Source organism: Tauraco erythrolophus, chromosome 2 (genome assembly GCF_009769465.1).
Source record: "Tauraco erythrolophus isolate bTauEry1 chromosome 2, bTauEry1.pri, whole genome shotgun sequence".
Lineage (NCBI taxonomy): Eukaryota > Metazoa > Chordata > Aves > Musophagiformes > Musophagidae > Tauraco > Tauraco erythrolophus.
Window position 1 is genome coordinate 76,017,885 of NC_141466.1, and position 24,224 is coordinate 76,042,108.

At 38.8% G+C, this 24,224-nt stretch overlaps 1 protein-coding gene across 4 annotated transcripts in view; it reads right to left on the minus strand.

Moving 5' to 3' along the window:
* The window catches only part of TAB2 (TGF-beta activated kinase 1 (MAP3K7) binding protein 2), a 68,542-nt gene that overhangs the window by 35,589 nt on the left and 8,729 nt on the right, over positions 1 to 24,224 (minus strand). Inside the window, exon 1 of one of the 4 annotated variants that reach the window (XM_086631504.1) lies at positions 18,305 to 18,407. The exons of the other annotated variants lie outside the window; for them this stretch is intronic. The gene's annotated coding sequence lies outside the window, so the exon portion shown is untranslated. Of the gene's footprint in view, positions 1 to 18,304; positions 18,408 to 24,224 lie in introns of those variants that run through there. 4 annotated transcript variants of the gene reach the window in all.

Consider the following 24,224-nt stretch of genomic DNA (forward strand, 5'->3'; position numbering starts at 1 on the left):
ATGCCATCCAGAGGGACCTTGACAAGCTGGAGAGATGGGCCTGTGAGAACCTAATGAAGTTCAACAAGGCCAAGTACAAGGTCCTGCACGTGGGTCGAGGCAATCCCATGCACAAGTACAGGCTGGGCGGAGAATGGATTGAGAGCAGCCCTGAGGAAAAGGACTTGGGAGTGCCGGTGGATGAGAAGCCAACCGTATCTTGGGCTGCATCAAAAGAAGCGTGGCCAGCAGGTCGAGGGAGGTGATTCTGCCCCTCTACTCAGCTCTTGTGAGACCCCACCTGGAATACTGCGTTCAGCTCTGGAGTCCCCAACACAAGAAGGAAATGGAGCTGCTGGAACGGGTCCAGAGGAGGGCCACGAAGATGATCCGAGGGCTGGAGCACCTCTGCTATGAAGACAGGCTGAGAGAGTTGGGGCTGTTGAGCCTGGAGAAGAGAAGGCTCTGGGGCGATCTTATAGCAGCCTTTCACTACTTAAAGGAGGCCTACAGGAAAGTTGGAGAGGGACTTTTTACAAGGGCGCATAGTGATAAGACAAGGGGCAATGGATTTAAACTGAAAAAGGGCAGATTTCAATTAGATGTGAGGAAGAAATTTTTCACTTAGAGGGTGGTGAGGCAGTGGAACAGGTTGCCCAGAGAAGTTGTAGATACCCTATCCCTGGAAGTGTTCAAGGCCAGCTTGGATGAGGCTTTGGGCAACCTGGTGTAGTGGAAGGTTTCCTTGCCCATGGCAGGGGGCATGGAACTAGATGATCTTTGAGGTCCCTTCCAACTCTAACCATTTTATGATTCTATAAGTATGGTCCATCCCGTCTGTCGTCCCCCCCCCCCCCCCCTTTATGTCTCTTGAACCTGATTCAACCAGGTAAGTAGATAACTTTAGCTGTGGTTTCGACAAGCCAATGAAACAGATTCAGAAGGTATTAGTACAGCCCCATATGAGGCACCAGTCCAATCCCTTTTACTGATGATGAAATACAAGGGAAAATATAAGGGTATGAGAGAACATAAAGGATATAAGGCTAACTCTTGCCCATAAGCAGAAGCTGGAGAAACAAAAATGCTAGGTCTGGAAAAATGATTTGGAGGGAACTATCATCTCTGCTCTAAGACTTACAAGAGTCTTGTTTTCTTTGTGATGTTCCCAGAAGAGAGTCAACCAGTCAGAGACCCCTCCATCCTTCATTTATTCTATTGCTGTACGGATTATTCCTACTGCAGCAAGGGGCAATGCTGATGCTCATGCTTTTGAACACAATTGTTACAGCACAGTGCCAAAATCTCAAGCCATACAGTCAGGAGGGAAACTTAATAAAATAAGTTTCTTACTCAGCCAGTGAGATGCAATAATATTTCACAGGGCAAGCAAGAGAAGTCTCTAGCTTGAGGAATTCTCATTACCAAATTTAAAAAACGAGCTTCTGACAATAAGTATATTAGAATAATAACAATTTTAAAAGTCAGTAAAATTCTCATTTCCTGCTACAGTAAGGCTACTATGAACAATAAAAGTGCTATGAAGAATATTCCTGCTGGGTCTTTGCCCTCCCAGCCATGTTACGTACTGTTTATCATATTCGACAAATGAAAAGTCAGACCAACACAGTAACTGAATAAAAAAAGTCTCAAAAAAGCATGAAGGTACCAAAGGCAAATTAAATCTAGTTGCAATACTCTGTACTACTTATAAATCTAAGGGTGATTCAGTCATATCATGACAGTCAAACTCCAGAAATAGCACCTACTTTAAATGTATCTCACTTTTAATTGTTCTTAATCTGTATCTTAAATTGGTGTGTAGTGCTCAACAGTTGATACATCTATTGCAGACTACATTAATGATGACTTAACTCAGTAAAGACTTTAAATACACATCCACATAAAATAACATTACTTTTGGAAAAAAAATATTAAAAAATAATCAAGTACTGAGAAGTTAAGAGTAAAAAAAATTAGTGACACCACAATTAAGCCATGTGATGTGTATTTACATGCATATCACTCAAGTCCTGCCTAACATCACGGAATAACTCCACAGTAATGCCAGGAATAGAATTGCATGCTCCGATTTTAACACACTGGAATGCAACTGAAGAGATAATTTCTTTCTTCTTAGCACACTTCAGCTCATTCTTCATCCTTCTTTTGTATTTCACTAGGCAAAGCACTACACTTCTGAACTATGGTATTTTTCAAACAGTCTTATCAACGCAGACTCTTTGCTGATCTCATTGTAAAACAGCAGCAATTCTAGCTTGTGAAACAACAAGAATTTTTTCAGGTCATAGGGTCAAAATCTCTGATTCCCCATATGCTAAGTAGGCTCTTAGAGCAGAATACTAACATTTTGCAAAAATTTATAGCACGGGCTCTCGTATCTGTGGCAGTCAGTCATACAACCAGGAACTGTCAGCACCAGTATACAATGTGCACAAGACCTCCCCATTCAGCTTGCTGAATCCACATTCATGTAGCATTTCACTGTGATTAACACACTACTTCAAGAGTGCCTGGTTTATACAAAACACAACTCAAAAGTGTTGGAAGCGAAAATTCCTGAGCAGTGCTACTGGCTTTAAAGGGGTTATCTGCTTAGACAAAAGCAAAAAGATATCAAGGATAGCTTGAAAAAAATAGTATTTTGAGCAAGTCTGTAAGCTATTACAAGTTACCAACTGTATGAATTAAGAGCAAAATAAATTCATCACATATAACCTTCAGTGTTCTTTCCTATACAGCACAAACATGCAGCTACTTGTATGTCAAATACATATGTTATGTGCCACACACAAGTGTAGTTTGAAGCTCTGGTGGTGAAGTTTGTGATCCTGCTTACATGTAAACCATTGCTCAAAGCATTAAAATGGATCATCACCAACCCATAGCTGTGTGTTTGGACTGTTAGTGCACTGCACTAGAAAAGGAAGGAACAAGCTGTTTTAATTCCTCCTAGTTGTCATGTACAGTCATGACACCACACAACTTCCTCCTAGTAGTCACAAATAGTCCTCACCACACAAGTTTTTTTCTTTTCAAGCCACTGAATTCACACGCAGAGTCTAAGCCTTCACTAAAACAAACCAAATCCTTTCACTCACATTTCAATGAAGATGTTAATGAAGTTTAAGTTCTTGACTCATATCCGTAACTCAGTACAATTAATTAACCAGTCAATTAAGATTACACTGTGGAACTATCATTCCTTGTATATCAAGGGTTCGTTATGAAACCCTAATACTGAAATCATTCACACATGTAGTTTAAGTAGATTTATACTGGGCATGGTATGATGGTCAGGCCAAGACGCATTTAGGATAGTTTGAGCTTCGGGTTCTCTCAAGCGTAAGATCCTGCTTTTCTCTCCATTAGTACATGGGCTGGCACTCCCTCTTTGTCCCTTAAGCAAGTCATTGTATGAAAAAAATCAGATTACTTATCAGAATACATCTTAGTCTGCTTAGTAACCCCTTTTTTTTTTGGTCTAGGTTAATTTTAACCAAAACCAGTTTCCCAGCTTTGTTCATCACTCTGCCAATCAAATGCTTGTGCCAACTGGAGCAACAGAGGCTGGTAGAAGCTGTGCCAGCTAAAATAATTCTCAGAACTACGATCCAAAGATGAAAAACTATTTCACAGAATGTCAACACTTGCCTTCTTCCCTGATGTTCTTCCCTAGACGAAAAGAAACATTATTTAATGCCAAAGAAATAAGCTTTTGGAATGTTTTTTAAAAGTATGTCTAGTAAGACAGGTACTTTATTCTCAGAAGGAACACAAATTTAACACTTAAAGAGCTTTCAGCTAGTGTTTTCAACCTTACCTGCAGTATAAATTATGTGTGAAAGACTAGCTGACAGTTTTTAAAATACACCATTTACAGAGAAATTGGAAGTAGCTTTGGACTGCTAAAGAAGGCATCAAACAGCAGAACACAAATAGTTCAATTTCACATACATCAAACTTGAAAATTCAAACAGTTGCTAAGCAGCAGCAGGCTACACGCATCTCATCGGATTTTAATGTTTCACTGATCATATATTAAAAGAAAGTTTAGCAAAATCGTTTATAAAATATTTTCTCTAAGTAATTATTTAGCCAGATTTCAACAAAAGTATAGTTTGAAAATTTATTGACCAAACACTACAACAACTACAGCAAATACAGATGCTATTAGTGTTACAAGTAACACGTATCTGTGTTTCAGTAGTCTAGAGCAAAATAATAGAGAACCAAATAAAAGAGAAAACTTTTAGATTCTGGCAGTGAGCTTTTCCCCTATGGACAGAACAGGCTGTCCCCACAAAACCAGTATTTACCAAATGAGGCTCAATGATCAAATTACAGTTTCTCTGGCGTTCACCAAGTAGTGAATGCATGTGTCACAAAAAGCCACAAGGAATCCAAAAAGTTTAAGAGTAACTCCAAGTATTCTCTTTACTTTCCACATACTCCTTTCAGAAAGTGCTCTCAGTTCCCTGCTATGTATGCAAAAAGTGACTTATTTTACATATTCATGCTTCAAGAACAAATAAATTCAATTAGATCAATTAAAATAATCTAAAAATAATCAAGGAACTTAAATCATCGGTCCAGGATGGTAATGATACTGATTATAACATGTCAAAAGCAGGACTTTTCCTGTAATTCAGACTGCCAAACTAAGAGAACGATTTATGGCAAAATGTTATGCATGGAAAAAGAAAAAATCAGTGGCCAAAAAGAGAATTGTGCTTATTCAGATTAAAGACTCCACAGGTAACATTCACCACACTCTTCCTGAAGATGCATAACTTCCCTGTTCTTTATTAATTAAATAACATTTAATCAATGTACCAATGCAAAAGTCATCCCAAATTTTACCAAAACCACCCATTTAAGACCTTTCATGAATTCCCCCTTTTCCTCCGAAAAGAAAACAAGACTTCAAAATCTTTCAGCTAAAATCTACCAGCTTCAATACAGAAGAAAGCTGGCTAGTCAGCCACCGAAGAGTTTTCTGATTTTCAACTCTTCCAAGTAATTTCAGAACAATCTAGCCTACTTTTCTTTTAGAGAAGGAAACTATGAACCTTCATACTATCTATGAACCTTTTCAAACCAAATACAAAGGACATTCATTGTTGCAGATGTAAACAACGAAGCTCCAGCATTAACATTAGATCTGTCAGCTGTCTCCTGTTAGCACAAGTCCAGAGTGCAAGGAAAGCACAGAATCATCTTGAGCAGGTTTTGGCTTTTTACCTTCAATTTTCAGACTGCTTATGAGGAATACTCAACAAGTCCACTATGGCTATTCTCGCTCACTGCAAGGATAAGATTAAGTAAATCTTCCTCTATGAGAAGAGTTGAGATCCTCTATGAGACATGAGATCTGCACCGCAAGTTGTCTAGCAGTAATAGCCAAGCTTCCATGCTCCTTTGCTAATGAAGTGCTTAGAGATTTAGGGTGAAACTACATGAGAAAGCTGAGAAGACTGAAATCTTCAATAAGAGAACATCTCTTTCCTTCTCTCTCCACTTCGCTCCCAGACACGGCAGTTCTATCATCTTTCTTGTTCTGGCCATGGTATTTGTTGGCCTATTCTCTGGGTCAAATCCAAGTGATCAACCTATTAGAAGACAATATCTTCCTTTTTGTTGGATTATTCTTTATGCTTCAGCATATCACATATCACATCCAACAGATACTAGAGCACAATGGAAGATCCTACCATGCAAAAAGTCTGAAATTACATTATTCTGAAATCAAAGATTTCACTGCTGAACTGAGAGGAATAATGAAAGAGGTTGACATAAATTACATCCGCTTTCCAAGAACTGTAATTAAGAATCTGAATTACAAACTCTGCAAGCATGGCTAGACCAAAAGCTGAATTTGAGTACTGAGTTATGAGCTATGTATTACAATATTTTAGCAGCCAGCACTGGGTCAGTGGTATGACTGCATAATTTGTTTCACTCCTATTATCTCCCTGTGGGATTGAATATTAAATTGATTCTACAATTAGAATAGGTGTGTAAGAGCAGTGACTGCCTAAAAAAAAACAAACCAAAAACATACCTAAGAAACATGTAGAAATATACTCTAGGAAGCACTAGTCTTGATTTATGCAGCCTCAAACAGACTGAAATTATATAAACTAAGATGCTCTGTCTCAAGTCGCCTCCAACAGCATCCCTGATACAACAGTATTGATCTGGAATGTTTTGTAAACTTGGATCTACAATTCTGGAATACTCTGCAATAAAAAAACAGCTCCATTTTCACAGTATCACTGAAAAAAAATAGATTGGAACAGACTTCTGGAGGTCAACAGCTCCAAACACCTATTCAAAGCAGGACTAACTTCAGGTTTAAATCAGGTGCACAGGGCCTTGGCCAGCCAAACTCTGAAAATCACAAAGGACTGAGATTCCACTAGTTTCTGGAAAACCTCCTCCAGTGTTTAATCATCCTTACTAATAAGAATTTTTTTCCTTAACGTCTAATTGGGATTTCTCTTGTGGCAATCTATGACTTACATCTTGTCGTTTTGCTCACCAGCCAAGAAGAGTGTGCCTCCCCCATCTTGCCTGTAATTCCCATTAAACCAGCTTAAGACTAATACGTAAGCCCACCTTTAGCCCTCTCTTCCCCATATTAAAGATGCTGAGTTTCCTCAGTCTCTCCAGATCTATCACTAACCATTTTAGTTGCCCCTCAGATAAACTTACTCCGGTTTGTCAGCCTCTCCTGCAACGGCAGGCTCAAGACAGTCTGTCAGATGCATCCTAACAAGTGCTGAACAGAAGGAATAAGTGCATTCTACAACATGCTGCTGATGCTCTTTCCTATATTCAATCTGAAAAACCCCTATGTCTGTGCTTTGAGAAGACTAACACATTGGGAAGTACTTTGAAGTCCATTTAGATCACAGCTGCTGTTTGAAATATGCTTTTTTAGAGCAAGGTTAATTAACTTGAAGGTTTATGGTGCTTTTGCATCAGCAATTGTATTATAAATGGTAAAAATAGATATCTAAAGAAATGCAGTAATTAGTATAGAAATACTTTTTCATATGCAATATTTGCGATGTTTGAACGTACTTCTGATTATGTTGTGAACACACACACACAACCTGCAGAACCTGGAGAAAAGCATTCAGTTTGACAGTTGCCTACTTAAGAAACTGAAGTAGGGAAAAACATGCAGAGAAAAATTAAAGTCATGGAGCTGAATATGCCAAGAGGAAGAGCTATAGGAAAAATTATAAGCCTGAGTGCATTTTGTGACACTGAGTCCAAATTAAGTTCAAACCTCTGTGCCGAGTATTTATCTGCTACTATTGGGCTTTAGGCAGATCCTTAATCAGTAGCTTATGTGTACCCCAACTCTTTTTGCCAGAGAACTTTAAATCCCTCCCCATTAACTAAATGTTTATGTATTTCAGTGGAATTTTGTTCCATTTGAGTAAGACTTATCTCTTTCTAGCCCAGACAAACGTCCTCTCTAGACATCACAAAGAACAACTCATTTAAATATTTGAAATTCAGAATTTAAAATGCCAAAAATCAAAGCCACTGCTAACAATATTTTTACAGTAGGAAAGTTTCAGATGCCAGTATAGACAGTGGAAAACCTTTTTCGATATCATACACTGAAGTTCAGAAAAAATTGTCAAGTCCCACATCTTCCCATGCCATAGCAGTTAGCAGATCTTGCTCTGCCTTTGCTGATAAATGCAGGCCGGTCATCAATTGACTAAGAGGACAGTAAACCTTGTAAGTGAAAGAGCATATAGATATCAAAAGGGCTACTGTGAGTTGCTACTGGCACCGGTCATTATGAAACTACAAAAAAAAAAACAAACAAACAATCTAAATCAAAACTAAACAGTTTCAGATGGACTTTTAAACTTAATTTTTCCCCCACTGCCTTGAAAAGCAGCTTCTTTCCAATAAGGAATGGAAACTGCTACACTTTCCATGAAATAAAACTTACCACCATGTTGCAAATGAATGGTTAGTTATTTTAAATGAGGTGGTATAGTTAATTCCTTATGTGGAAAAAAAAAAACCCTGTTAAAAATATTTTGAAATGCTGTGGCTTCCTCTTATCCTACAGATCTTCCAAAAAGCCTAACGATTAGTCTTGAGACAGACAGACACGCAATTGCTTTCAGTGACTACATAAGAAATCCTCAGAGCAAATGTGAAAGAAAACAGCCTACGAAAAATACTGAAAGACTACAACTTCTTTGAGTTTAAATGTCTTTCTACCTTGCCCTTAAAGCTATATTCACACTGTAAAGAAGCCAGTAATCTGCCACTGGAAATGGCACGTACTCATTCCAACGCTGTCAGGGTACCATTATACACATTTTTAAAAAGGAGCAGTACTAGTGATTTGGCTACTGAGGAAATCAAATGGCATAAAATTCCAGGCATCCCTGGAACTTGGCCCAGCCTGCAGATGATGAGGTCTCTCACTCCCTAATAGTATTAACGACACTGATCAAGACATCTTAACCATTTCACTGGGAGCCACAGGGAATAAATACAGCAGCCTGGTTGATCCGTGTGTAACTATAAGTAAACAACATCTGGACAAACTTCAAAACAATGCAGCATGAATTTTGACTACACTGTGCCCTTTTACATCAATGAAAGCTACATAGATTTAAAACACATGACTAATTCTAGTCTCTGTAAGAGAAGCTTAGTGATGCTGGTCACAGACAGCATCCAAGGAAGCAAGTAAAATGCAAAGCAAATCTCCCACAGAATCCACTGAATTTGTCACAATGTAGCACCAAGTTACCATAAATAATTTAAAACTAACATACAGCCATTCCATTTCACAACGTGAAAACATACTGTGAAATATTCACACTTGCTTCATTGTCTGAGTTACAGTAAGCTCAATTCCTTTTTACCATCAGTGAGTCCTAACAGGACTGTGATTACACGCTGGAGGGAAGGGATGCCATCCAGAGGGACCTTGACAGGCTAGAGAGGTGGGCCTGTGAGAACCTCATGAAGTTCAACAAGGCCAAGTGCAAGGTCCTGCACATGGGTCAGGGCAATCCCAAGCACAAGTACAGGCTGGGTGGAGAATGGATTGAGAGCAGCCCTGAGGAAAAGGACTTGGGAGTGCTGGCTGATGAGAAGCTCAACATGAGCCAGCAATGTGCACGCAGAAAGCCAACCGTATCCTGGGCTGCATCAAAAGAAGCGTGGCCAGCAGGTCGAGGGAGGTCATTCTGCCCCTCTACTCTGCTCTCATGAGACCCCATCTGGAATACTGCATTCAGCTCTGGAGTTCCCAACACAAGGAGGACATGGAGCTGCTGGAGAGGGTCCAGAGGAGGACCACGAAGATGATCCGAAGGCTGGAACACCTCTGCTATGAAGACAAACTGAGACAGTTGGGGCTGTTGAGCCTGGAGAAGAGAAGGCTCCGGGGTGATCTTATTGCAGCCTTCCAGTACTTAAAGGGGGCCTACAGGAAAGCTGGAGAGGGACTTTTTACAAGGGCATGTAGTGATAGGACAAGGGGCAATGGATTTAAACTGAAAGAGGGAAATTTAGATTAGATATAAGGAAGAAATTTTTCATTCTGAGGATGGTGAGGCACTGGAACAAGTCGCCCAGAGACGTTGTAGATGCCCCATCCCTGGAAGTGTTCAAGGCCAGCTTGGATGAGGCTTTGGGCAACCTGGTGTAGTGGAAGGTTTCCTTGCCCATGGCAGGGGGCATGCAACTAGATGATCTTTGAGGTCCCTTCCAACTCTAATCATTCTATGATTCTATGATTCCAGCTGAATCAAAACTAAATGCCAATACCAATACCACCCAACCGAGAGGCAAGCTACAGCCCTATATCTTTCAGGAATAAAACGAACCAACATACTCCAGAACAACAAAGTCTACCATCAACATTGCCGTTTCAGTTATATGACTTTAGAACGAAGAATTATGAAACACTCATAGGCCTGGGTTAATAGTAAAATCAATATGTATAAGAGTGGATTAAAATATATTATATCCACTATAACACTCCATAGTAAAAACTAATCTAACAATAAATTACTTGAACTCCACAACAAGAAAACGTAACTTGCCTCTGTTTAAAAGTACGCCTTGTATCTCAATGTATACCATAAGAGACAAAAAATAGTTCTTCTCATAACTTAAAATTCCATAAAGAAAACTCCCTTACAGACAACACTGGAAGTTAGAAACATATTTCTTACAGATTCAAGAACAAGAGAAACTACTATTACAGTGAGATGAGTTGCCCGTATGCCTTTTTCCAACTTTAGAAGAAATTCCGCATGAGTTTTCTTTATACCTTCTGAACTATTGCATAACTTTCTCAAATACCAGTGACTTTAGCAATTTCACTCTTTTGCAGATCAGTAAGTTTACCCACGTATTAAAATTTCTCTTCTGTGCTTAGGAAAGCTACAAAGAGTTAGCAAAAAACTGTCTACAAAGAACAGATTTGTGTTTCCTTTCCAAGCCACAAAATGTAGAAGTTTAGGAGCTGCTTTTTTCCCTGCCTCCATTTTAATGAAACCTTAAATTTAGCATAATTAGAAAAAGCTCTTTCCAGTTGTTGCCATAGGGATAGTGAACTCAAAGGAATATGCAAAGCACAAATTTCTGCTGTAACACCACCTTACATTTCTAAATAGATTTGTAATTGCTCGGCATTAACATTACATGATTATAAGTAACATTTGATAAAAGCATTTAGTATATTAGTTTGTTTCCAAACCTAAGATTTCTCATTGTCCCTGTACTACAAAGCCCATTCCAGACTGATAATTGGAAGTTGAATTAGGCAGAAGGCATTCTGAACACTAGTTACCAAATGAAATCAATGAAACTGTTTTATAGCCACATGTGAGCTTAGAAATTTATCAACTTAGAGTAAAAAAATATTAAATACTGTAGCTTTTTTTTAAAAAAAATTCCTATAAATACACTATTAATCAAACATGACAGAAGGAAACCCACTTAGCTGAACAGTACCTGAACACAAAGAAATGTAACAATAGTCTTAAATTATTCTTCACTGTATATCATACATAGCAATACGCAGAACTACAAATTTTAAAAGCAAACCATAAAAAAAATTCAAATTCTTTAACCATGCCAAGTAAGGGAGAATACTTGCCTTTTTCCCTGCCACTTATAGCATGAGACTAAGAACTGAAGTAAACTGACACCTAAAACAACAGAACCACCAGATCAGAAAATAAATTAAAGAATCTTATCGCCTGGGTGCAGGCAATTTGACAAGTAATAGGAGAACCCAATTTCTGGACAAAGAATCAAAGCATTTTGATGCTTTCTTTCCCAAGTGGACCCGTGGCTACATAAACACCTTTCTAAGGTGTTTCTAGGCATGCAGTGACAAAAAAAAAGGAATTCTTAAGAAATCTCCTATCTCCTGAAATACTAAGCCTCTTCTTCAGAGCTTTTAGCTTATTTTATCCACCCAAGAATCCCAAATTTCATTTCTTCTAAGACTTCTTGCTACCCTCACCTTCAAAAATAAAGATTGCTATTGATCTGTCATCATCTGCAGGAATACCGACGTGGTTAAAGATGGAAGCAACTATCTCAACATTACATGTATTCCAAGCAGACAGCATAAATAAACGGAGGATGTCTTGATTTTATAGTTTTTCCATTTTCTAATGATCCATAATAGTTCAAATCCATTTTTTGTATAAAGAATAATAATTTTTATACAGAATTGACAGACATTATGTTGTATATATTATATGTTTTGGCAACATAGAAGTATCAGAGCAAAACCCACAATCATCCTTTTCTCCATTCCACAATCAAAATAAACTGTACTGATGAAAGCTGCATCTGTGTGAGGAGTATTTTGCCAGCATAGTATAACTGCACCAGCAAAACACCTAGAATACACAGATTAAGCCATAGGCTATAGTTTCACAACGCTTTTTCCACTGCAGTACCAGCTTAAACAGTCCTCATCCCTCAGCTGTGCTGGCACAACTGTTTGTGCAGCTGAGCAGTGAGGCCAGTCAGGGAATCGATCCAGGTTAAAAATAATATTTTTCTGATGGTAAATTCCACAACCTGCTATGCTGCATAGCCACCTGGAACATTAACTAGTTATACTAGTGCAACTGAGGGACAAGGCAGGAATAAGAAGCTAAGGTCAGGACAGCGCATGCCAGTGCTGACACATAAAGATATGCTCATGAAACTACACTCTTGGTCTTCAAATGCTTTGGCATTCCCTGATTAAGTGCATTATACAAAGAGTGCACAACAAAGAATACAGAAATAAATGCATTTTTCAGATGTTTATAATCAGATTTAATTCGAAGTACAGTCTAGAATTTCAGGGGAGGAATACTGCAATTAAAGAATGAGTCTTACAAAAATTATTCTGAATCAATATTAAGACCAAGAATACACAAGTGCTCTTTCTAGCCATCACTGGGCAGAGGTCACATTTTCAGAGATGGATCATGAGCAACATGTCTTATTTAGTATTTTGATCTTTTATTAAACTTCCAATATAACAAACGAGTAACAATAATACCTGAAAATCTGTTGCCTTGAGACTTTTTTTTTTAAACCTCAAGCAGGAATGAATTTTGTGTGAAACACTGACACAGGCTTTATTCAGGTTAAGACAGTTACCCTGTATCGTGAACACAACTTATCCCACCATAGATGCTTATCCTCCCAGGAGTTCAGGTTGTGCAATTCCAAATGCATTCAGATAAAAATACTGAAGGCAGAAGTGTGCACCTCTCAGCAAGTAAGAGGCACAAACTAACAATAAGCAGTATATTTGTCAGACCTCGACCAAATGATCTCAAACTATCAACTATCCTGTAGTGTAACTCTGCAGTAGCCTATACTGTCAAGGAAACACCACACTGAAGTCCTGACTTCGTAGGCTGGTTTCTCATCTGGTCTGAATGCACCTCTTCAGGGGTCAGTTTTCACTGTCCTACTCTGTTATGGTGTGAACTCTGATAAACTCACAGTTAAACTAAACTGTAGTCTGTGCGAGCCTGTGAACATACAATTTTATTTAGGTACCTGTTCTAGCACCTTATCACAGTTGTGTAAGACCAAGTAAGAGTCATGAATTTTGATGTGCCAAAATACATCACAAGTATTAACTGTTTATGCGTAAAAAGTAAAATGCATTATTTAAAAATATGTTTCCTCTTATGTAAGTCTTACCATATCATTATGTTAACATACTTTCGTCAGGTGTTTATCACACACCCATCCTCAGTGTTGCCCCTTCACACCCCCATCCCACCCAGTGGCACAGACGGCTGCTCGCCCCTGCCGGCAGCGCCCCGCTCCGCCATCCCAGCTCCCTGCTGGCTCTGCTGCTCACCGGGCGCTTCCAAGACGCAATTCCACTCGCTAGTATGGCAGACAGTTGTTTTTCGGGGAGTGAGGGGGAGCCTGAATTGTTTTCTAGCAAGTTGAGCTGGCTAGGAGAGAGACCTAAGAAGTGCCAATACAAGCAGGGGAAGGGGAAGGGTACAGCCGGGGGATACATTTCCCTCGTTCACAGGAGAGGATCGCTAGATTCAGACTCCATTATTTCTAATTATATGAACAAGCAGAATGACCACTGAACTACAGAGCTAACGGCCAAACTGCGTGTTGCTAGTTATAAATAAAGTGACCATTGCAACTGCTATCATCACATATCTAACCGTATCACTTACAGAAACCATAAAAAGTTGGTTTCTCAGGCCTACCGCTTCCACATACACATTTAAAGACACCTGAGCCTTTAAAAATAAACACTTAGCTGACTTTAGGCACCTTCTATAATTCCTGGTCTTGTATCACCTTGTGATTAAAATACAGTCTGAAGTACAGAATTAATATGAAGATCATATATATTCGATTTTAAGCTTTCAATCAATCTCCAAAGAATTATAACAAACTACTCCTTTGTTAGAACTGGGTTAGTACCCATCAGTCTGGTAAGAGAATAGAAAGTGATCTCCAAACACCAATTCGTCTCTCCACTAATCTCCTCAATATTTAAATCTCTTGAAAACGCAAGTGAGATAAGGCAGAGAGACTGAAATTAAGTCTGCCCAACTGCTAGACATTCCATGAACACATCCACAGAACAGTTCTACCCCAACATGAAAAAAAAGAATAAATCTGTTGTCCACATCATGAAGCAAGAACAATGTGTATCAAGTGACTGTGAGCTGTACAGATATCTGGTAACTAAAAAAAAAAGTCAAACTTGGCACAGCACATACAATGCTCAGATCCGTATTTTACCACTCAGTTGTAAAAACCTTCAGAATACCAAATTTTCAATTGAATAGCTTTACAATTATAAAATTACATTTGTTGTAAAGTTACATCAACTATAATCATCATGAGCATGAAGTCGACTAGAAGCGTTTGCAATTCCAGTTTTAAATATAAGAATTAGTCACTAAAAGAGATTCCCACGACCACACTAACATGAGCTCTGCTTTTCTGAAAGGCTTCAGAAAAGAAAGAAAGAATAAAGGAACTCTTATCAGTATAATTTCTTTTTTTTCTCTTTCACTTTAATTCAAAACAAGCAGCAGTTATATCCTTTAATGGAGCAGGTTAAGCATTAGAGGCTAAGCTTTGGAAAATTCTAAGGTATATGGAAGACACTAGGCTCCACGCAGTCTCTGCCTGACAGCACGGAAGGCAAAAGAGTAAAACCAGTCTAGGTTAGGACTCTCTGAGCAGTTGTAAACTCAGCATAGACTTTCAGTTTCACATTCAGCAGTAATGCTTTTCTACATATCCTGACAATTTTATCTGACTGGAAGACCTGGAAGGGAACGAACTTGTCTTACTCTTGCAGCCCTGTCCTCATTTCTCTCCTGTTCTCCCCTTTCATTTCCACATCACCCACAGTCCATCCACTCCAAAGACTAAAAAAAGGAAAAAAACAGAAACATCTGAAATCTTTCGGTTCTCATAAAAAATTAATCTAGAAAATACTGAGTTCTTGTGGATTTTTAAAAAGATTCTCCCCCCAAATTTTTAACCTCATATTTTTATAACGTGCAGGCTATGCTCTCCAGCCTTGAAGGACAGAGGCTTGTACATTCGAATTCTGACTTCAGGAGCTGGAACTCAAAGAACACTAAGTACCATGCTGCTCATTGAAAAAACACTAGAGTTGGCACAGCGTTTATTTTGCTACTGTTCCTGTCATTTCTTCATGCACATCCTATCAGTAAACAAACAAAAAAAAATTTCAGAAATCACAGATCAAATATATTCAGAAACCAACACTTCAATTACATTACATCCCCTTTTCTTTGCTCTCTCATCTGTTAAAGAGCAACCACAACAAGAATCCACTTTCCAATCATAAGAGAAGTCCCACTTGCTACAATCAGCAAGACAAAACCAGCAACAGATGTAGCTTGAAACAGATCTGTCACTATAGGCTGGAGGAAAAGGCTGAAAATAGGTATAGAAAGAGCATGGTACAGATTTTATTGTAGAACACTCAGGAAAATGAAGAGCAGAGAAGAAAGGCCCAGAGAAACAACCACTAATGAAAGTGATGTAATCTGAAGCTTTACATAGTGTCTAAAGGCTACTATTGTTGGCCTGGGAAAGGTGAGCATCAGCAGTGAATATAATGGTCATCAAATCAATGGGGCCTGTAAGTCCTAGTCATAAAAACATACCCTCTGCTAGGGAGAAGGTTAGCTACAAAGAGACAGAGATACAAGTAATGAAATTGCTGTACGATTCCTACTTTGTTCAGAATAAAAGATCATAGAATCATAGAATGGTTAGGGCTGGAAGGGACCTTCAAAGGTCATCTAGTCCAACCCCCCTGCAAGGAACAGGGATATCTCCAACTAGATCAGGTTGCTCAGGGCCTCGTCCAACCTGGCCTTGAACGTCTCCAGGGATGGAGCATCCACCACCTCTCTGGGCAACCTGTTCCAGTGTTCTACAACTCTCATGGTAAAAAATTTTTTCCTAATATCCAATCTGAATCTACCTCCCTCTATTTTAAAACCATTACCCCTTGTCCTATCACAACAGGCCCTCCTGAACAGCCTCTCCCCATCTTTCTTGTAGGCCCCCTTGAGGTACTGGAAGACCGCTATAAGGTCACCCTGGAGCCTCCTCTTCTCCAGGTTGAACAGCCCCAACTCTTTCAGCCTGTCCTCATAGGAAAGGTGCTCCAGCCCTCTTATCTTCGTGGCCCTCCTCTGGACCCTCTCCAACTGGTCCATGTCCTTCTTATGTTGGGGGCTCCAGAACTGGACGCAATACTCCAGGTGAGGTCTCATGAGGGCAGAGTAGAGGGGGAGAATATGCTTACATATATGCCATGTAAGTGGAAAAGAAAAAGAAATTGCAGATAAAGACCACTATTATTTCTTCTACTGAACAAAAACCGTCTGTAAGATACCTAGCATCATCAAACTTCAGCCAAAAAAAAAAAAAACACCAAACCAAAACATGGCTGACCATTGGGGACATTTCAGCTTTGGTGTACAACAAGGGAAGGAAAAATCCTCACGCAGCACACAGTTCAAGCTGTACACTTTTGAAGGGTGACAGGCGAGTTAACACCTACTAGAAACAGTCTTTGACTACCCGCTATAGTATTCCTCTAATTTACGTGTTATTGACATAAATCCTACCAAGTACTGTTTACAATTAAAAGGTCCCTAATATAGAAGTCCATGCACCTACAATGACTTGCTGATCCAGTTCTTGGAAACTGCATCTGCTCTTGAAAGATAATTTTACCAGCTCCTCTGCTAAAACTCTTATCTACTTCAAAACATAAGACATCGGCATGATTTTAAGACTGAAAGCTCAGTCTCTCCCCGTTTACTCCCAGCAGTCTTCAACATTTTACATTTTATTCTCTCAGTCCAAGAAAGCGGTGACTGAGCTGCAAAAAGAAAATTGCCTTTAAATTTACATTCACAATTAAATTTTACATTTAAAATGTAGGGACAACAGCAACAAAACACTCCCTTTTTTGGTCAAAGAAAAAAAATAAGTGTAAACAACATAATCATAACTGAGAAGTGTCAGTCTTTGAACACATTATCACAGGTCTCCCCTCACACACGCAGTTGTACAGCCTGATGTCCCTGACTTGCTATTTGCTCAAATACTGATAAAAGCAAATGTCTGTTCTCCATGCATGGCGTTAAAGGTAAAAATAAACACACTTGGAATAACCAAGTAATTTGTTACCAAGACATTTAAGTAATTATAATGCAAATACCTAAAAACTGTAATCATGGTCCCTTAACAGAGTGAAGATACTTAGAATATCTTTAACTGCTGAAGAAAGAGGGAAGAAGTGAAAAACCCTCTCCCGTACAAACATCTGTATTCACTAGGCATCTTTAAAAAGATAAAAATACTGGTGACAAAAAACTCCCAAATACCTTTCCCTCATTTAAAAAGTGAAGAAAGAACTCTGAATCACAACTGTCATGAGATCTGCATCTAACCATAAGAGATTAAATTAATTATTTAAACTTAATTGAAAACTAGTTTGTTCAGAATATTCAGGCTCAAAATTAGGTTCTCTAGCTTTTCAAAGAAAGCAGTCAGTCTTCCTCCTTATATCTTTCAGATACAGCATACTTCTTTCTGCTCAAAAAGAGCTTCCATTAAAATGTTTCATTACAGACAATACCACTTCGAAACCAAAACATTCATACCACTTCAATCCAGACAATAAATTGTCGGCATATTGAAATGTTTCATGTATCAATTCAAGCATATGATGCAAAATTATTATACATGTCACAGGCTAAATCTGTATCAAATGGAACAGCAGAAGTCAGAGATAATTATTTCTTTTTGAAATATACAGAGTTTTTCTGAGGTAGAAAATGACTGGCTAAAATAATCAGTCATAGGTTTCTCTTATCACTGAAGCAAATGCAGAGTTATTGTAATGGGGGCAAACATTTTTCATTATTTGTGTGGAAATTTTCCCCAAATTCTTAAAGAGTTTATTGAAAGAGGTCATCTTTTGTGAACAGCACGATTGAAAGATATGTCAGAAGATCAAATAGAACACGACTTCAGTTTTATGCATTGCTGTACTTTATTTTACCCATACTTTCCTGAGAAGATTACTTATAATCAAAATTAAACGAATTTTTTCATTTTGCCACACTTAAAAGTTTTTCGAATAACGCTTGGAACTGGCATGGTAGGACAAGCCTCAAAGCCGTATCAAACCCAACTTTCTCACTCTCCTCAGGCACAATACCTTGTCCTGTAGCCTCCAAAATGGTGAAGTCTCTTATGGTCAACTCCCATTCCATAGCAATTTGACCAGCTGAGAGGTGGGTGGGTGAAAGGAGGTTAATGAGCAAAGAAGAAAAATCCACCCACTCCTTGAAAGTACACTGGCCATTTTCAAAACACTTCCAACTTTTTAAATAAATATGACAGTATCATCTATCACTACCAATTAGTAAAAAGAGTAAAATGTGTGACCAAAATCAGGCATTTAGGTATTGATGAGAGAGTCCCATATCCGATTTCCCACAGAAATAGATGCAAGCAGAATGAAAGGTCTGAAGCAACTGGGCCAGTGGGCATGGAGTCAGAAAACTAAGCAGCTAAGTACCATGAGCTCCAACTTTCCTCCTAGTTCCCTAATCACAAACCAGGCAATTACAAGGCAACTTCTACTCCCTTCTCATTTACCCTGGAAGCCTCACCTTGAGAATCATCTCAGTTTATTTCATGAACTTTGAGATTTAATTTCCTAGCAACACTCACGCTCTTCTCTCCTGGTTGAGGAGCACAGAGAATTGTGTCACACATTTTCACTTCTGGGCTGACTGAGTATTTTCTTTTCCATTCTTCCTCTCTTGACAAAACTCAAAACAGTTTACTTAATTGACAGGAGAGGTGCCCTGGTAAATCCAGCATTTGACTAAATACCTACTGAAAATCAGACACTGGCAAAAAATAAATTCCTTTTTCATCTTAGTCAGGGCCTTGACTTGTTTACTAACGTATCGTCTACTCATAACATTTCAATGACAGTAAGGCTGGGTATTTCAGCCACTCCTTAAAATGCAGTTCCAAAACAATTCAATACTGCCACTGTCATTCCCCCTGCTCCCAGGCATGCATTCTCCCTGGCCCTCCCGCGATTAAGCCAATGCTGGCACTCATCTGATCCTGCAGCAAGCCAATTCACAGAGCAAAACTGGGGAGGGGGGGAAGTACCTAATTTTCTGCTAGTTTAGCTTTGAGGCAGATGAATACCAGTGTGAACACCGAGAAAGGAGCAGAGCCAACTTATACTGATTTACAAATCACACCCTTAAGTTTTCCTGAGGGCAATCTTGGAAGAGGGGGGAAAAAAAACAAGGTTCTACTCAACACTAAAAGAAACTTTTCTGATTTTACATTACCTTAGCACTTAGGAAGTTAAACATCTAGCCCAACTACACAAGGCTGTCTCTGGCAGCTGTTACAACCAACCAACAATGTGGGCCTTTAGGGTAAGAGGAAGGAAGAGACATACAAGTTCTGTAGAAGCAACACAAAAAGGGTTAATAACAGCAAACCACTTCCTTGAGTTGGGAGCAGCTAATCAGAAACACTTTGTGTCAAAATACAGCACCTGAAGTGAAAGCAGGTGCAGAAGTTTCAGAAAGATTGGCAGGACACCTCCAAGAGGGTAGCTTCCACCAAGAAGCAGGGAAGAAAGACTTCAGCTATTTAACACAGTACCATAAAGAAAAGAAGAGCCACAGAAGTCCCTTATTCTGTCTATCCTCTTCTCTAGAAGGCGAATTGAGGCCCTTGGATAGGAAGAGTGCCAATATTAGGAAGAGGCCTACAACTGGGCTACCGGTTTTAGGCTAACAGAGCATGACTTTGTATCTAAGTGTGGTTATCTACACCTGTGAAACTGCGCTGGCAGAAGGTCCTAGGGTAATGGAGGATGACTTTGACAGAATAGCTGCCAGGGAAAAAGGGGGAAGAAAGGGAGAAGCGTGGATATGGAAACCAGAAGTTATTTTCTCTTTCTGCTCTGTTAGTTCCCAAACTAACATATATAAGGACAAAGCCAAGACCACCATTGCAATATCTGGGAGGAAGCCTCTAGTTTCCACTTATTTTCTGCTAACTTCACAGTAGTAGAGAAAAATAACCAAAAATCCATTAACCTGGAAAAACCACCTACACCAAGATGAGGTAACAGACACTGATAGGCAAGAGTCAAATAGAAATACTCATGGTGGTGCCAATACAACCCACTATTCCTGTTGTATTTCTTCAAGGAGCGTATTTTATACATATCCAGGAAAAAGTAACAGATGTCTAAACAGCTGCTCCTCTAGCTCCCCATTATTTTTCTATACTTATCTCCTTCTAGGATAAAATACAGATCTCCTACCTAGGAACTGATAATATATAATTTTAGAAGTCACAGTTTTTCCCCCGAGTTTCCCATGTTTCACTACAAAAGAAGAATGCTACTTGTTCTCCAGCCTTCTGTGAAGGAAAGAAAGATGTGCTCACTGCACTTCCTGCTATGTAAGGGACTAACATCAACCCTTTCTGCACTTTACTCCACATAGGATTCAGGGAGAGGAGGTTAACAAGGAAAGGGGAGAGGAAAGCTGAGAAGAGCAGAAATGCCTCCAGTATTCAAGGCTTCTCAATACATGTTGTTTCCTGCTCTTACAACCTTTAAAAGACAGTCACTACTCCTTTTACAAATTAATTGGTCTTCTACCTTTTCTATCTTAAACACTATCTCCTTACAAAGGTCCTGACACCAAATACAGACTATCAAGACGACTAGATATTCAAAAGGAAAAATTTAAAAATAATCTGCTCTGAAAAAGGTAGATGAGGAAAGTAACAGAGGGAAGTTGAGAAAGAATAGAAAAGATGCCTCGTAGTGCAAGGCAAGTAAAGAGCTTTAACCTTGTAAGGTCCTCCACTTTGTCATGCCAATTGGGAAGAAAAGAGACTCCCGCAACAGCAGCAAGATTTACAGAAGATAAAATCCACATTAAAAAATCCAGAACATTTGCAACTAAGATTCTGTCTCCCTGTCTTATCCCTATTCCAAGGCCCCTTCTTGCAAACTATGGACGTGGGGATGGGGACGGGACGCAGGGTAGAGAGGGAATGTACGGAAATAAATCATAGTGTAATCTTGATTTCTAGCTTTTTATACAATCATCTAGCAGCAAAGATAGAAAAAGGTTCTCTCTGAAACTGACATACAAAATCTAACAAACCTTTTTAATTATAAAAGCATCAACATTTTGGACATACTAACACACGCCAAAAGTAAAAAGAGTTACTAATTACTAAAATGACAAATTTTGCTATTAAGTTGCCAATCTTTCTAAAAATGAGATAATTTCTCACTATCTTTACAAAAAACTTATCTTTCCACTCAAATTTTATTCTTCCTCAGTGTTTTCTGGATATTATATCATCTTATAGCCTTTAACTAGCAAATTAGCTGTGTTTTATCTTTCTCTTTACAACTGGAGTTAAACACTGAAAAATATAAAAAGTACACACGAGTAAGAAGAACCGTTAAGATTCGATGTTTAAGTTTACTCCTTTAACCACAGATATAGCCAGTTCCCAGGTGTTTTCAGGAAACTAAAGAAAGAGCTGAGATCCCATTTTATAAAAATGAGTATTAAACTACTCCGTGGAGGAAAAGTAACTCTGCTAGTCTGGATACCTCTTCACAACTTAGACGTACTAATACATTTTTTGCATTTACAACAAAGATAAGGGGCCTGTTAATAGAAGTAGATCAACTTTTGAAAGATAAGATGAACAACGTCATGCAGATAAAGTGGCAAACAATTTGTAACTATTATACTTAGCTTCATATTTCAGAAGGATTTGATTTTTCACCTGTTCCAATTTTCTAACACTTGTCCTGCAAAAACACTAAGCCATGGATTACAGGTCGGCATAATTTAAAAATGCAGATGTGGAGTTTTCACAGGAACTGGCAAGAGCAAAGGTATGAAAAAGCTCTTGTCCTTTAATTTTGTGATAAAAGCACAATTTTTTCTCCACAAATGAATAGCAAAACAAGTATTATTCCTTCCAATTACACATAGTTTCATCTCGCAATAGGTTCAGAAAGGATTACAAAGCAGTGACAATCAATTCTTAAGTTCAGAAGGCAAACAAAGCTGCACTGCTAGGCTGCTCTTAAATCAATTTAAAATCCTAGTCAATGCATGTACATCAGAAACAAAGCTACAAAAGCCAGACAAGCTGTACTGCAACAGTAAAATATGAAATGAGAAAGCACTTTTGAAATCAGTGAATTTTGACAGTCTGAGCAGTCACTGTAGGCATTCTGCAACATTCATGGACGTGACAGTGCAAGGCGATGACTTGCCCTTATCACAAACAGGCAGCAGCTTGAAGTCACACAGACAATGCTGAAATACTATTCTGCTCTAAGACTCTTAAAAACTTCTGGTTAGAAGACAACTGTTTCTTAATTAATAAGATTCCATGCTAGTATAACTCAAGATTTTTTTCTAGCTGAAGTATTTTTTTCAGTATGAACTATACTATGTTGAGTCAAGTTGCAGGTCTCAAGATCTCATTCGCGTTGGCAAGAACTTCCCCACTCATTGACGAGGAGTGGAAAAAACATTTCGGAGAGTTGTCATTGGCTCTACACTGAAGAAACACAAGCTACAGTTTGGCCTGTTCTTTTGGCCAGTTTCAACAGGAAGGAAGCCTGTAGCTCCATCAACTCTGCTAACACCATTAGGTGGTACTTCGACTTTTAAGATACTCTCTGTCACAGTGAATTTACTTGAAACAAAAATCCACACCACAAAAATTAAGAAAACCAATATAATAAACACAATCAAGAAACAAGAAGTAATGTCAAAGTTCAGCACCTAGATAAGGCTTAAACACTTGTGGTTTGTACATGGATGGACATTTACATTAGGCTTTAGCTTGAAAAAGTTGTTAGTATCCGCCAGCCCGGAATCTGAACACACAGGCCAGACTGGCAACTACTGTTTCGTTCCAAAGTCTACCCAAAATCTGCAATTAATAGGAAGAGTACACTTACACACTAATTTTTGTTTACTCATCTTTAAAGGAAACTTTCTATTCACTAATATGGCTGAATAGCAGATTATAATTTAATAGATTCACCAGTTATCTCTTATAATCATTGAGGGTTACAAAAGGATCTAACTCCAGGAGAGCTCAAATGATACTCCCCAGTAGTATACTGGTGAAACCTTTACAAAACATCTGGTTTGCCATCTCATTTTAACCACATCTTTCCTCAAGTGTTGACAACCACTGCACCTCTTTTCTAAATGATTCTCTTCATCTTTCTCTTTTTCTATAGCCACACTTTCGTCAGTTTCAATGAGAGAGGTGAATTTCCTACTCCACTGAAAAACTGGACAACAGCATTTAAAGACTAAACATCTTAGAAAAACCTAGCCACTGTTATTGACAAAGACAACCACTAGGATTCTTACAGGCACCATAACTTAAAGCTCACTAATTAAAACAGGCATGTTGAAAGCATTTAAGACTCCTTGATTATCTCCAGTGATCTCAAGATCACTTCTACCATCTTTCACCAGGTAGGCCACTGGTGAAGATTTCACACAGTGGCAGAATCCACATACGTGCGTTCTGTGATGAAGTCAGTTCAAGTAGTTCCTGTCCTAAATTTTGAAGAGTCAGCTTTTTATTTGCATCATTTTGGCAATTCAGTTGGTGACCCTGCAAACAGCTGCAGTGCCACAGATGGGCAGAGACGAATTCTTGAACTGGTCTTCCTACTTGTCATATTATAACACCACTCTTGGGCCTACGGTTTCATGACAGGCTTTCTTCATCAACAATACCAGCTTAATAAACTCTTTATCTCTTCTACTTCTTCACCGTACCTCAGTTGTGCAGAAAAGCCTATTTGTGGGATCATACCATAAACTACATGAGTGAACTAAGGGGACTGGATAGCAAATCCACAACACTATCACTGCTGTTGTACACATCACCCTCAGTGTGAAGTTACAGGAAACTACTGAACTGATCTAACAGCTCCTCAGCATCAAGGGGTTAGTCTCACTCCATGAGATCACCCAAGACAGTTAAATAACAATCAAATTTTTCTGGTTAGT